At 37.4% G+C, this 13,809-nt stretch overlaps 1 pseudogene; it reads right to left on the bottom strand.

Annotated features, from left to right (window-relative positions):
* Positions 1 to 12,078: 12,078 nt before the first annotated feature.
* On the bottom strand, positions 12,079 to 12,833 carry LOC147457675 (putative histone H2A.4; annotated as a pseudogene).
* Between the last annotated feature and the right edge of the window lie 976 nt (positions 12,834 to 13,809).

Raw genomic sequence — 13,809 nt, 5'->3', positions numbered from 1 at the left:
TGTTGGCAATGGAGAGGCCCTCCTCCATGACCTGTGGTTTCACTGGTTTGCTGGCTTTTGGAGGATTTATTTGGATGTTGCATGGCTCACCCAAATAGCTTGTGTTTGCCGATCCTTTTTTCTCCTCTTTGACATGCTCATGTGATTGTTGATCTTCTTTTTGTCTTGTCTCTCCCAATTGGGGGTACACTCCCTAACAGGGCCTAAAATTGACACATGTTTTTCTTGTCAAGGGCTATTTTACCTAAAATTGACACATGTTTTTCTTGTCAAGGGCTATTTTACCTGTCAAAAAAGGTGCTTCAAAAAAACCTCCTGTCATTTGACATACTAGAATCTTGAAATTGCTTGTCATTTTTCGTGTTTATACCCTTAAATTTACGTTAAATATGGCAAATTATGTAAGTTGATCGCAGTACGCAGAGCATATGAAAAGGAGCTTGGAAAATTGCATATCAAAAGAAATTCCTCCTATGCCTGTCAATTTTAGGCCTTGCTCCCTAGTCGTAGTTGGGTTCGTGTCATGGCAACGATTGTGGCGGTGGCAATTAGGACATATAGGTGGTGATGAATTTTAAAGACTTCCCCCTTTTGCAAATGTAAGATCCAATATATTCGGTCATATTTTGTCTCTAGGCTTTAGTTCATTGTCATGTATGGTACCTTGATGCCCTGGCTTGAGATGTTGAAGCAAGGTTTTCTTGTAGTTGTTTCTGGTAATTTATCTAATTTTACTCACAGTTGTGAGTATGGATAAAAAAAAGAAAAATACTTTTTCCATATTCACTCTTTCTTTTCTTTCTTAGCATTTTCTTCTTCGTGTAGAGTTTCCACTATGTACATATGCACTAAAATTATTTGCTGCCAACTGTAGAAAATCATGTACTTGTGTAGAGTTTCCACTATGTACCTATGTACTAAAAATTATTTGCTCCCAACTGTAGAAAATCATGCACATCTCAAAAAAGTCATTGGCAACTTGCCTTTGTGGGCAAATCCCAGCGGGTTATTTGTTTCCTATGTGTGGTGTTGTTTGCGGACACAATGGCCCGCTCTTTTTCACTTGAGAGACCTTTCAAAATTGTTTGTGTATGCACGAGAGAGAGAGAGAGAGAGAGAGAGAGAGAGAGAGAGAGAGAGAGAGAGAGCATTCTCACCGCTCTTTTTAGTGCATTGCCCATGTCTCCTCCGGTTGTCTCTCTTACACACCAGCACATACTCGGGCTGCTCAGGCTCGCTTCAATCTTTCTCTCTCTCTGCAAAGGCAAACCTACAATTTCTTTCTTGTGTCCATGTTTGCAAGCCAGCATATCTCTCTCTCTCTCTCTCTCTCTCTCTCTCTCTCTCTCATATGTCAAAAAAATAAAAAAACTTTCAAAACATCTAAAATGCAAAAGTAAAGGGTTGAATTGTAGGAAATAAAAAGCCTTCTGACAATAATGAAAAGTCAAAAGGCTTTCTATTCTATGTCTACAACAAGGTAGCCTTTTGTGCATAGGCACAGGCATATATTCACCTTGAGAAGTTTACAGTTTTCACACTCATTCTTTCTTTTCTTTCCTAGCATTTTCTTCTTTTCTTTTAAAGTTTCCAATGCGTACCTATGTATTGAATTCATTTATTTTATCTTAATTGTTTCGTGTGTGTGTGTGTGTGTGTGTGTGTGTGTGTGTGTGTGTGAGAGAGAGAGAGAGAGAGAGAGAGAGAGAAAAGTAAGTGCTCCAACTTCAAAAAATTATGGGCCAACTTGCCTTCATGAACAAATCACGGAGGACTTTTTTCTTTCTATGTGTGGTGCTTTCTTTTGATGCTATGGCTTGGCGTTTTCACTTGAGAGAGCTATCTGTGTGTGTGTGTGTGTGTGTGTATACGCGCGCACGCATGCATGCGAGAGAGAGAGAGAGAGAGAGAGAGAGAGAGAGAGAGCTCTCATCACTTTTGCCAATGCATTCCTTGCTTCCCCTCTAATTGCCTCTCTTACACATTGACACATACTCATGCTCGTGATTCCTACAATCTCTCTCCTTTTGCAAATGTATGTCTATAGCTTCTTTTTTGTGTCCATGTTAGGATAGCCTACCAATTCTCTCTCTCTCTCTCTCTCTCTCTCTCTCTCTCAAGGCATGCCAAGGACTCCCCAATTGACAAGAGGAGAGATGACCTTACTTGGAATAGAAAAATACCTTGCTTATGATAAAATTGCCCTTCAAAATTTAACTTCCTCCTGAGAGAATTAGGTAATAACTTAATTATATCACTAAAAATATTACACATGCATACTTTATAGAGAGGAGGAAAAAAGAGTCTATTTTTTCATTTAACTTGAATGCATAATCAAGAAAAATTTGTGAGCCTTTCATGAGAGCATTTCATTTTGGAGAAATTATAATGCTTCTTTTGAATTATAATTTTAGTTCACAAAAAATTTCCAAAACTTAATTGTCTTTGATTTATGGCATTTATCTCTATTAAGTAATTTAGATAATTGAATAAGAGTAACACAAAAGTCAACAAGAAAACTTTGTGGAATTTAGTAGTCACCATTCATCTCATGGATAGTATTTAGATAAGTATGATCTCCAGGCACCTATGGATAAAGAGAGTGCTTTTTACTCTCTCTATGTCATATTAGCCTGGTACTCTAAAGAACTTGAAATAAAGAAACTTAAAATAACATCGGAGGTAGTGATTAGTAACGATGTTAGTTAACAATCAAGAAAAATTAATAATTTTTTCTTCACAGTAAGTGAAAAGCTTTCTTCTAGAAACATGAGAGCTTAAGAATGAATTAACTTAGAGTAAAAGGAACCACCAATTCTTTAAGATGTACAGTAGCATGACGATGACGAACAAACCTTACCTTGGTGTGTGATGGTAGAGTCTTCTCCTCGCTTTGACAATTATTGGAGAAGCTTAGTGACATAGTCTTCTCTCGCCCACTTTGCTTTCCCTTGAAGACCACCAATTAATGAGACAAAGGAATGAGAAGGGAAATTCAATCTATGGAAGCTTGAGGGTTAGGAGAGAGGAAAGTAGGAGTGTATGAGAAGAATAAGGTCAAGTTATGGTAGGCTTGATAAGAAGTTTGGCAATGGCTTCTTTTTGAGAGGGGTGTGTTTGAAAGAGGCTTAGCTATGGCTTTCCCAAGCTTACTCCCAAGTTTACACCTTGAAAATTAAAAGAGAGAGTAAAAATGAGAAGAGAAGCCCTTTCTTTATGCACATTTTAAATAAATACCTTCACTTATTTTGATAGTTTATCTTCCTTATCGATAAGTTCTTTTACTTATCTTGCTTTTTAAAACTTCATTAAAGAAGGTTACTTCCTCACCTTATCTTTATTTTCTCTTTCTTTTTCTTATGCTAATTTTCTTCAAAAAAAAAAACTAATTTCTCATGCGTTGGTTATGCCCATGTCTCCATGGTGTAAACCGAAAGCGTCTCGTGATTAATAGCTTGGCTATAGCTCAAATTTACTCGAATTTTTTCTTCAATTATTATTACTTTTTTTTTTGAGTCGATGGTTGTTGTTAGTCATGAGTAAGGGTTAGGAAAAGGCCCTTACAAACTCTCCAACAAAAAGAAAGAGTTTTCATCGGGTTAAAACAATAAAGAAAGGTGGTAGATCTTCAACCGCAAGTTACACTAACTTTTAGGTAACACTAATTCAATCTTTGCTACCTAGCTCATCTATAAAGCAAAATCTATCCTCGTCTCTTACAGTAATCTTACCCCCATCTTTCTCTTCTGTTTCCATCTCCTTGTCAAGGACTTCTTAGGATTATCTCCTTTAATCCTTTAGGGTGTCTCTTTGCTCATTTTCGTTACCTTATTGTATGGATCGGTGGCAGGAGCTCCTTTTATCTGTGGCCATTTTTTATCTTCAACAAAGAAAGTGAATATGTAAGGAGAAATTTTGTGGAGCGATATGAGTATATGCTCTTCCCTCACTGGGGAACTTCAGTCACACAAACGAAATGGTGGACGTTTCGAGGCATAACAAGGATGACACTTTGGGGTCAGGATCACTTTTGCAATAATATTCGCTTGGTTATGGTTATCAAAGCTATAGGTTTGGGCCCTTGATATTACTGTGTGCTCAATAAATGTCTCATGGGTTATCTAAGCGAGTCTTTTTGCTTGCACAGTCCCTCGTTCACCACAATATATGCTTTTATCCGCATTTTGGCATGTCCCTTAGAGGTCCTTTTGGCATTTCACCTCATGCCAATGAGGCGGCAGTTACGATAACACATCACATTATTCCAATAAATGAGTTACCTAATATATGTCCTGCTTATGATAGTTGCTTTTGTGATCATGTGATTGATGGGCTTATTGACTTAAAAAATATATTTTTGTTGTATCTCTTAAAAGTTCATTGTATATTAAGATGATATTAAGATCTTGGTTCTTGACTTGAGTCCTTCTTTCTCTGATTCCACTTGACAGATATACTTAAATTTGTTCTTAGCTTCATATGTCTGTTATTTTGCAGAAATCCCTGAGAGAATTATAAACGTAACTAAATTTATTTATATATTTATTTTGCAATTTCATATAACAACCCGAGCTACAAGATTTAAAGGATAACACTAAGTTATTACTTACCAAAAATAGTTATATTACAAAAGGTTGCATTACTTGAGTAACACAAAACACAACAAGACAAAGCTTGTATTCATTGATTACATGTGCTAGGAAAGATTAATAGGATCACAAAAAGGAAAAAACACATTACAAAAGGTGACGAAACTAAGAAAGAAGACGTTCCTAGTCCTCCTAGGAAGCATCTTCAGTGGGATAGCCATTCCACTAGACCAAAATCTCTCAAATTGTCTTGTGTAGTAGCTTCGGCTCCTTCATGTCTAAAATTTGCTCTAGCTCCATCCTCATACTCTTCCTTAGTCTTGAGAATGGGGAATTGTTTATTTTGGCCACTAGGGTCTAAGGCAGCATAAACATTGGCTTGTTCATCTAACTCATCCTTTACTGAAATGAAGTTTATTGTTGTTGTTGATCTAGGTAGATTGACGGTCGGCCCTTGAGAATGAAAATGAGTTGTAGGAGGATTTCTCTCTTGGGTTGGGTTTCTTCCTCTAGTTCTAAGGTTTTTGAATTTCTCCCCTTGATTGGAACAATTTTGAAAGTTAACAGGGGTAACCAGAAGATTGGGGATATTTCCTTGTGGGCATTTGACCTTCTTATGGTCAAATTCTAGGCATTTATAACACTGAATTTTCCTCCACTTTGAGTGAATGGAAGAGCATCCACATGAAAAAAATGTGGTGGAGATTGAGGTTGGATAGCTGGCTTCAGCATAAATGGTACTTTGGGTACTCTAGAGGGTGGATTGGGGTAAGAAGGGAGTTCATGCTTCCTACTCATTGTAGTACCTCCCTTAAAAATAGTCTTATGCTTTGACTTGGCCCGGATTAGAGCGTCTGCAAGTGAGGCAGGTTGAAGGGACTCTAGTTTGGAAGCCAAATCTTCTACCAGTCCAAGAATGAAGCGAATTAGCTTTTTTTTCTCTGTCATGAGAGAAGTATATTGTGAAATTCGGACAAACTCCTCTAGTGAAGTAATCATCCATTTGAATTATCCATTCTTCTAGTTGAGTAGGCACATCATCGCCCGTGCCTAAAAATGGACGTGGCTGCATAGATTTGAGCAAGGTCTTAAGATTCTTATCACGCCCAAAATCCTCTAGAGCGCTACAGCAAGCGGCATCTAGTTTGGTACACGGATAATTTGAGGTGTCGGTGATGCTCGTTCATCAAGAAGCACAGAATTTGAAGTGTTAGCTACAGGTGAGTCCCAAGCAACTCTATCTCTTGGGAGTTTATGTGGCATATTGTATGGCTGTGTTAAAAAAATCCACTTCCTCTTAGTGATAGGTTCATAAATCTTATAAATACACAAGGGTAGATTTAAACCTCTTTAAAAGTCAGACATTTCAAAAGATGGATTATCTTTATCACGTCCAAAAACTACATTTGGGAAAATAATTAACAATCAAGAAAGGCACTTCTTTAGCATTGTGTAAATGCTAAGTTCTTCAATTTCATGCTTTTGAGAAGACTGCCCTGAGAACCCTAGGGCTAATAGTAAAGAAAATACAATAGTATTAACTTGAATAAAATCTGACAAGAAGAGCTTTTGTCATTTCTTTTTGGGAATATATCTTGATATCTTTCAGATTCTAAGCCAGGTGATTCTTTCTTAGGCTTATTTAAGTTGTTGACATACTTGAATATACATTTCTTAAGTCTCTTGATTGATTGATTAATCTTAACTACTCTTAGAGGAGCTTTGTCCAGTCTGCCTTGTACTTGTATCTTGTTCCCTTTAATTGTATGCAAATGTTACATTCCCTTGATTGCAATAACTTGATTTTTGCTTAACCACTCCATCCCTACATTTTCTTTTATATATTTTTACACCTTGCATACACAAAATTGAATGAGAAATAGAATGACCTTTTAAGCTATAATGAAGATCTATGCCTTGTCAGTGAGAATAGTGGACCTACTAGCCAATCATGCTCACAATTATTTACCCATGGGCCGAGCCTCTTTTAGTGAGAAAACTAGATTTGAACTTACCTCACTAAGTCTCTTTTATTTTGTGTGTGTTTCTTTGTTTCTTAAAAATCTTAATTTTCAAAATGGTCTTATTAACTTCGATTTCGTTACAAAAATTTGTTACAGAAGCTCATTGCTCTGAATACTTTCAAGGGAGATTCTCTTGCTCTATCCTACACTAAAACTTGTTCATTGTTTGTGTTCGAAAAGAAACAGTACCTTTTGCAGGAAAGATAAGGTGGAAAAAATGTTCTATCATGGTCCTCCTTTCTCTTCTAGAGTTTCTACTTCCATTTCCTCTTGCACAATTCTGAGAGCTCCTTCTTCTTGGAATGAGTTCTTGGTCATTTTCTATTTTGTTTTATCTTACACAATGTTTTTGAGAACTTCTCATTCCTGAGATTTCCATGTCATTTTCTGTCCGTACCTCACTCTCTTCCTACAAAAGCTCTACTAAAAGCTCTATGTGGCCAAGGATAGAAACTGTGCTCTAATACCACTTGTGAGGGCCATGCCAAGGACCGTCGGTTGCTCCATCTCCAAATGGATACACCACCATTCCTAACATCCCTCCTGCTTGAGACCAACACCAAGACAAGACTCCTCTTGCTCTTCGATGCCAACTCAAGGGGGGTGATAACATTCACTTTTTCTCATATGGAATCCTTAACCCCGAAATATCTTTCCTTATTGATTCAAACTTTTTAATCAAAGCCATCAGAATAAATATAAACTCTACCTTCTAGGGTCTAGTGGTGAGAGTTCTCTAATTCACCCTTGGTTCAAGGTCATTGACGTTGTTTTCTCGATTATGATCGAGCACAGCCATCAGTGTGTTCCCCTAAGATGAGTGTATTTACTAACTACATGAATCCCTCATTCCCAAGTTTTATTTTCCACTCCATAGATTGAAATCCATTTCCTTGTAATTGACTTAACTTAATGGACAACGTAAAATTTGGGTTCAACTTTCCAATCAATAAATTAATCCTCAAAAATTCACCCTCCCACTGAACTGTTTGGTATAATACTATAAAATAGTATTCCCAATCATGTCAAATTAAGAATACATTTCAAGCATTTGAAAACAGTATGTAAATTGTTGCATACACTTACAAGTGTGCATTTATCAGGTCGTTCCCACCTTTTTTCTTTTAACATATTTTACTTTCTTTTTTCTTTAGTATTATTAAAGTTATCTAGTTGTCTTTCAAGCATTCACATAAACTTCTCTAGGCATATCCATATCCTCGTTCCAAGACTTGGGTATCATGTCGCCTCCGCTACGTGTGGAGGCCGCACTTTTACACAATTTTCAATTCTTATCTTTCTTTATTTTGCTTAGGAAAGGCTTATAAAATTAATCTACTTTAAGTTCCTTTTTTATAAATAGAAGTAGAGCAAAGGTCCGACTGATGAGAAATTATAGGATAGCCCATTTAGGTTCCTAGCCTTTCCAAGGTTCCTCTTTACCAATAATTAGAAGAGTTCTTTAATTAAATCACATCCTTCTCCCTTACCCAATCACTTCTTGGATCCATTTTTCTTCCGCCTTTTCCTATCAGCATCAAGCCTGCCCGAACTAGGCCGATTTCCAAACGCATCCGTGGATCTCACCACTCGACTGGGACTCACTCCCATCCAATCCCAATTCTAGGGCATTGAATGAATTCGAGCTCAAAATATAGACCAATTGTTATCAGCTCTAGCTAGAAAGGAACATCTCCGTTGTATCCCACAAAAAAACACCTGCACCGGTCTTTTTCAAACATGTAAGACAAATTTCACACTTAAAACTTCTATGCTATGTTAGGGCTATTTACGTCAAATCTTCTCGGTAACGTTTTAATCCTAATTGAAATTTAGATTAGGTTCATTGAGTTATAGTCCCTTAGTTCCTATTTCCTTTTAATTTCTACTCAATCAAGACCTTACAACAACAGCGAGTCTCTTGGGAGTTTAAGGTTTTGTTTCGACGTAAGTTTCAAGTTAACCAAGTCTTGGGCGAATTCATTTTTTTTCTTTGCATTGTTTACCATCCATGGGGCATCTTATGGAAGCAATGGGAGTTTTATGTTCAAGAAACACGATCATTGTGTTTGTGAAGCTATCCCCTTACTCCCCCTTCTTCGTAGTTGTAAAACAAATTTGAAAGTATACAAACTTGAAATGAACAATGCATATGCTCTATACAATGACCTTTGATTAAGTGTTAACCATGAGTGGTAAACACTAACATTTAGAATGCATCAACTTGTGATCTTAAGATAAATAATCTAAAACTTTCTTTAATTGATTATGCAAGATTAAATGATGGTTTATGCAAGAGTAGAATCCTTCAATGAATGATAATATAAGAGTTATTTGAAAAATTCCTACATACTAGTGCCGTGCAAAATGCTCATGCAATGGAGTAGGAATGAGTAGAAAACTCTTCTTTAAGATGGTATTAAGGCTTACCTCCACTACCGTGGAGAGGATTAATCACGTAGCTATGAGAGGCTTAAAGTTTTTGGATTTTTTCAATTGACAAGAGGGGAGATAACTTTACTTGGAATGAGAAAATATTTTGATTATGATAAGATTGCCCTTCACAACTCAACTTCCTCTTGAGAGAATTAGATATTAACTTAATTACATCACTAAAATTCTTACACATGCATACTTTATAGAGAGGAAAAAAGAGTCTATTTCTTCATTTAACTTGAATGCGTAATCAAGAAAAATTTGTGAGCCTTTCATGAGAGCATTTCATTTTGGAGAAATTGTAATGCCTCTTTTGAAATATAAGTTTAGTTCACAAAAATTTTCCAAAAATTAATTGCCTTTGATTTATGGTATTTATCTTTATTAATTAATTTAGCTAAGAGAATAAGAGTAACTCAAAAGTCAATAAGAAAATTTTGTGGCGTAAGTATAGATATTAGTCACCATTCATCATGCATACTATTTACATAAGTATGATCTCCATGAACTTATAGATAAAGAGTAAGTATGATATTACTCACCATTCATCATGCATACTATTTACATAAGTATAATCTCCAAGCACCTATAGATAAAGAGAATGCTTTATACTCTCTCTAGGCCATATTAGCACGGTACCCTAAAGAACTTGAAATAACAGAACTTAAAATAACATCAGAGTTAGTAGCATAGAAGTGGAGTGTCAATGTCAAACTCAAACTGTCCATGTCTTGCCTCTTTCTCATTGGACAAAACTGCCACCTCTAGGGAAGGAAACCACTTTTCAAAGTCGTGAGTTTTGTGAGCCATGGGGAAAAAAACACTAGCTGAGTTGTATGCTAGCTCATTGAGAAGCAATGAAAATGTCAAAACTCAATGTCAATGTCGATGTGGATCAAATTTGTGTGTCAAAGTTGGGATGCAAATCTAAAGAGATTTACTAAATCTCTCCCTCTCATAGCTATGGAGTATGCAAATGTGTGTGTGTGTGTGTGTGCACATGCACGCACATTGAGCCAAGCTCCACACATACTCTTCCATTTCTTCACACTTATTATAATGGTTTGTGTGTGTGTGCATACACACATGCACCCTTTCTCTTTCCTGCATTTTTTGCAAAATTGTCTTGAAAAAGAGAGTCTTTGTGTTTTCAATTTTTGATGCACGAGCTTCCTAGCTCTCAAATTAGGAGCAATATACTAGGTTGTTATCAAGCTGCCAAAATTGGAGTGACCTACTTCTCTCCATCTCTTTGAGCTCACAGAAAACTAAATCTCTCTCCCCTTATGACTGGTCGAGCATGAGCTCCCACCACCTCAATCTGTGAGCCTTATGTGTTGAGCTCACCATGCAAAGTTCAATGGGATGAGGGGAATGCCACCGCAACTATCAACTCTAATATTAGTTGAAATAGCAAGCAGGGGTGCACGGATTCTTGCATGCAAGAGAGAGAGAAATGTGAAGATGGAATTGTGGGTGGGTGGAGCTACCTCTTGGAGGTAGTAGTGAGTGGGGGCCGGTCCCAAGGTGAGGCATATTGTCTTTACCCCAACACTCATATTTGCTTGAAGAGAGAGAGAGAGAGAGAGAGAGAGAGAGAGTGGTTAGGATGAACAAAAAGTTGAAGAGGAAGTTGAGAAGGGTAAAGAAGATGAGGATGAGGATAAGTAATGTGAAGTGAATGGAAATTACACAAAAAGCGGGGCACTCCACACATTGTCATGTTATGCTATGTTTACAATGTGAAATTAAAATATCCACCTCACCTTTTATGCCTTTTGATATGTGGGAGAAAATACTACAATGTACATAGTGTCATATGTGTGGGAGTGGTTTCCATGATTGTTGGTGTGTACATACCTTACCGGGGAGTTGAGGCCTTGGACTTGGCACTCTTGCATTTTTTTCTCAAATTAAAACATTCCTTTTTTTGTTTAGAAATGTCCATATTTCAAGTGCGTTGTGGTGGCACGCTTTTTTTTCTTAAAAATTTGAATGTAGATGAGCACCGTCTAAAAATAGCAGCTAGAGTGTGTAGCCATCAATGATGTGATGATAAGCCAAGATAAGCAAAAAAACATCATGTAAATTGTGCTCAAGGTAATTTCTTCACAATTTTAGGGTTTTCTCAATCTTAAAAGGTGTGTGGTCTTGTCTATAGAAGTGCCTTGAGGAGCCATATGTTGCATTAATCGATCATGGTCCAAAATTAATACTATGTCCAAGAGTCTTCATATGAAGATCAAGGGGTCAATAGACACGAACATGGTTGGATGATTAGGGCTGCCAACAATTCATCAAGAGTAACAACTCAATACTCAAAGCGGATGCCCCATTCTCCAATAAATGTGCACAAACTCCATAACTAAAAAGGCCTCTAGTGCTACCAATTCAATGCCCAAATGATACTCCATTCTCTAAAAATATGCTCCAACTCCATAGCTAGAAATCCCTTTAGTGCTACCATCTCAACCTTTGTAATGTTACCATGCAACAACCAAAGCACACCCTACACATAATCTCTTCTCCTTCCATGGCTCATAGTTCCTTACTAATCACCGTGCAACACAATGGTTATGGGGAATGGTCATTGACAAACCATTCCCAACAGCACAACATGTTTAATGTTTTTTATCTTGTAAAATTCCATCAAGAAAGTTTCATACAAGGCAACGTGTCAAAGCTACATCAAGTGTAATTTGTCTCGCAAGGTAGGCTTAACAAAAATCTCTTTTGATTGCTTTACCAAAGCAAACTATAAATCTTGACTCTAGAATGATTGGTTATATAATTTCTCAATATATTGGTAGCTACCTAAGGTCTCTCCCAATAATTTCCTTTTACTAAACACCCGAGTAATTTCTAAAAATAAATTTTTCAATGTGAAAGTTTAAGTTAAATTTGGATTACGAGATCAACACCAAGAGCTCTATCTCTAGTATTAACTTTTATCCCTAACCTCTAATGAATTGAAGAATCGGTGTGAATGGGTGGTGTTCAAAAACACCATTATGGTTGAAGAAACGGGCTTACGAAGAAGCCTTCTTGGGAGATTTTGGAGTCTTAGCAGTATTGTCAGCCTTCTCGGAACTTTTCTTGGGTAGAATGACCTAGTGAATGTTAGGAAGCACGCCTCCGTAAGCAATGGTTACACCAGAAAGATGCTTGCCCATCTCTTTGTCATTCCTAATGGCAAGCTGAATATGGCGGGGGATGATTCTGTTCTTCTTGTTGTCACGAGCTGTATTTCTTGCAAGCTCAAGGACCTGTGTACAAGAAAACAATGCAACAATTATATATTAATGTAATATGATCTAAATGACAGAGTGTGCATAATAAAAGCCTAAAAGCAGAATTGGAGTAATAGGTATATGCAATCAGAGCTCAAAACATAGAACTCAGAAATGGTTGACTACAATCAGAGCTTTAAAACATACAACCGAAGTAAAGGCTTAAAGGAGAATTGAAGAAATGGGTATGTACAATCATAGCCCAAAGCAAAGCGTAGACACAACACAGAAATTGCAAGAAGGAGCCGGAGGTTGAAGTGAGACCAAAATTTGATGAGACAAGAACTAGAAACTCACCTCAACATCAAGGTATTCTAACACAGCAGCCAGATAGACAGGGGCTCTGGTTCCCACCCGCTTTGCATAGTGACCCTTCTTCAGATGTAGCACGCAATCCTGTCCACTGGGAATTGAAGCCCCATCTTCACAGTCTTGGATATGTCCTTCCTTGCAACCTTGCCACGTCTACCCTTGCTTCCCTTGCCAAACTCCATTGGTATGCAAACTATGCAAAATATAGTCTCTAGATAATCAAAATTGACAAGCAAGAAATGATGAGACCGGGCAGCTATGCCCACGTCTTTATATGAGTAGCAACAAGGAGTAGTGGAAAATTTTGAATCTCAAAATTTGAATTTGAAATCGGTACTTTCCCGGCCTATATAGGCATTGGGGTTTTCAAGGGGGATTCAACACTGCCTTGCCCCACTGAGACCACCACAAATTTTAAGAGCTTGGAGGTACGCATTGTAAGCCGTTACAATGCACCTACTATGTTTTGGTTTTTACTTTAAAATTTGGAAAAATTGCAAATGTTTTCATGGTTTAGTTAAAATTTTCAAAACCTGTAGTTTTCAATAGCGCAACTTTGTATATTTGTTTGAAAACATTTTCTTTGGGAACACTGAAGCGTGCAATGCTTCCCCAAAACAAAAGAGTCTAGACAACCTTCCCAAATTTAACTACCAATCATTTGGCCCCTTAGGACATGGAACAGTGTGCATCTTGCAAAATGCTCACCTAATATGAGTATGTCAACTACCATGTGGTAACACATAATTACACTGCAATTGCAATTTGCTCCATGTACAAGGTGAAGCAACACCCGCCCCCCCAACTAGGCCCTTTGTAGGCATTTTGGCATGACCATAAGCACAAGCTGCACAAGTGGAAAGTGGGATAAGAGCACATCCCCATGTGCCCTCTAGGGATACCAAGGGAGGGTAATCCACCATATCGTTGTAGGCCTAGAAGAACCCTAAACAATGTGGTTGAATTTAGTGTGTCATCCTTCCTTCTTTTTAAAGGGTCATTGTTCCTAACTTAAATGGCACCTTCAAGCAAAACATCAAACACATAAAACATATGAAACACCTTAAGCTATGTTTTATGACTGCCAAAGATGATCATTTGGCATGCAATGTGTTTTATCTATACTATATATAAAGCAGGGAGGGATTTTGGCCCCTC

Source organism: Adiantum capillus-veneris, chromosome 5, assembly GCF_014529385.1.
Source record: "Adiantum capillus-veneris isolate H3 chromosome 5, ASM1452938v2, whole genome shotgun sequence".
NCBI classification, from domain to species: Eukaryota; Viridiplantae; Streptophyta; class Polypodiopsida; order Polypodiales; family Pteridaceae; genus Adiantum; species Adiantum capillus-veneris.
The sequence above is the reverse complement of the archived record's forward strand: the minus strand, read 5'-3'. Positions and strand labels throughout refer to the sequence as shown.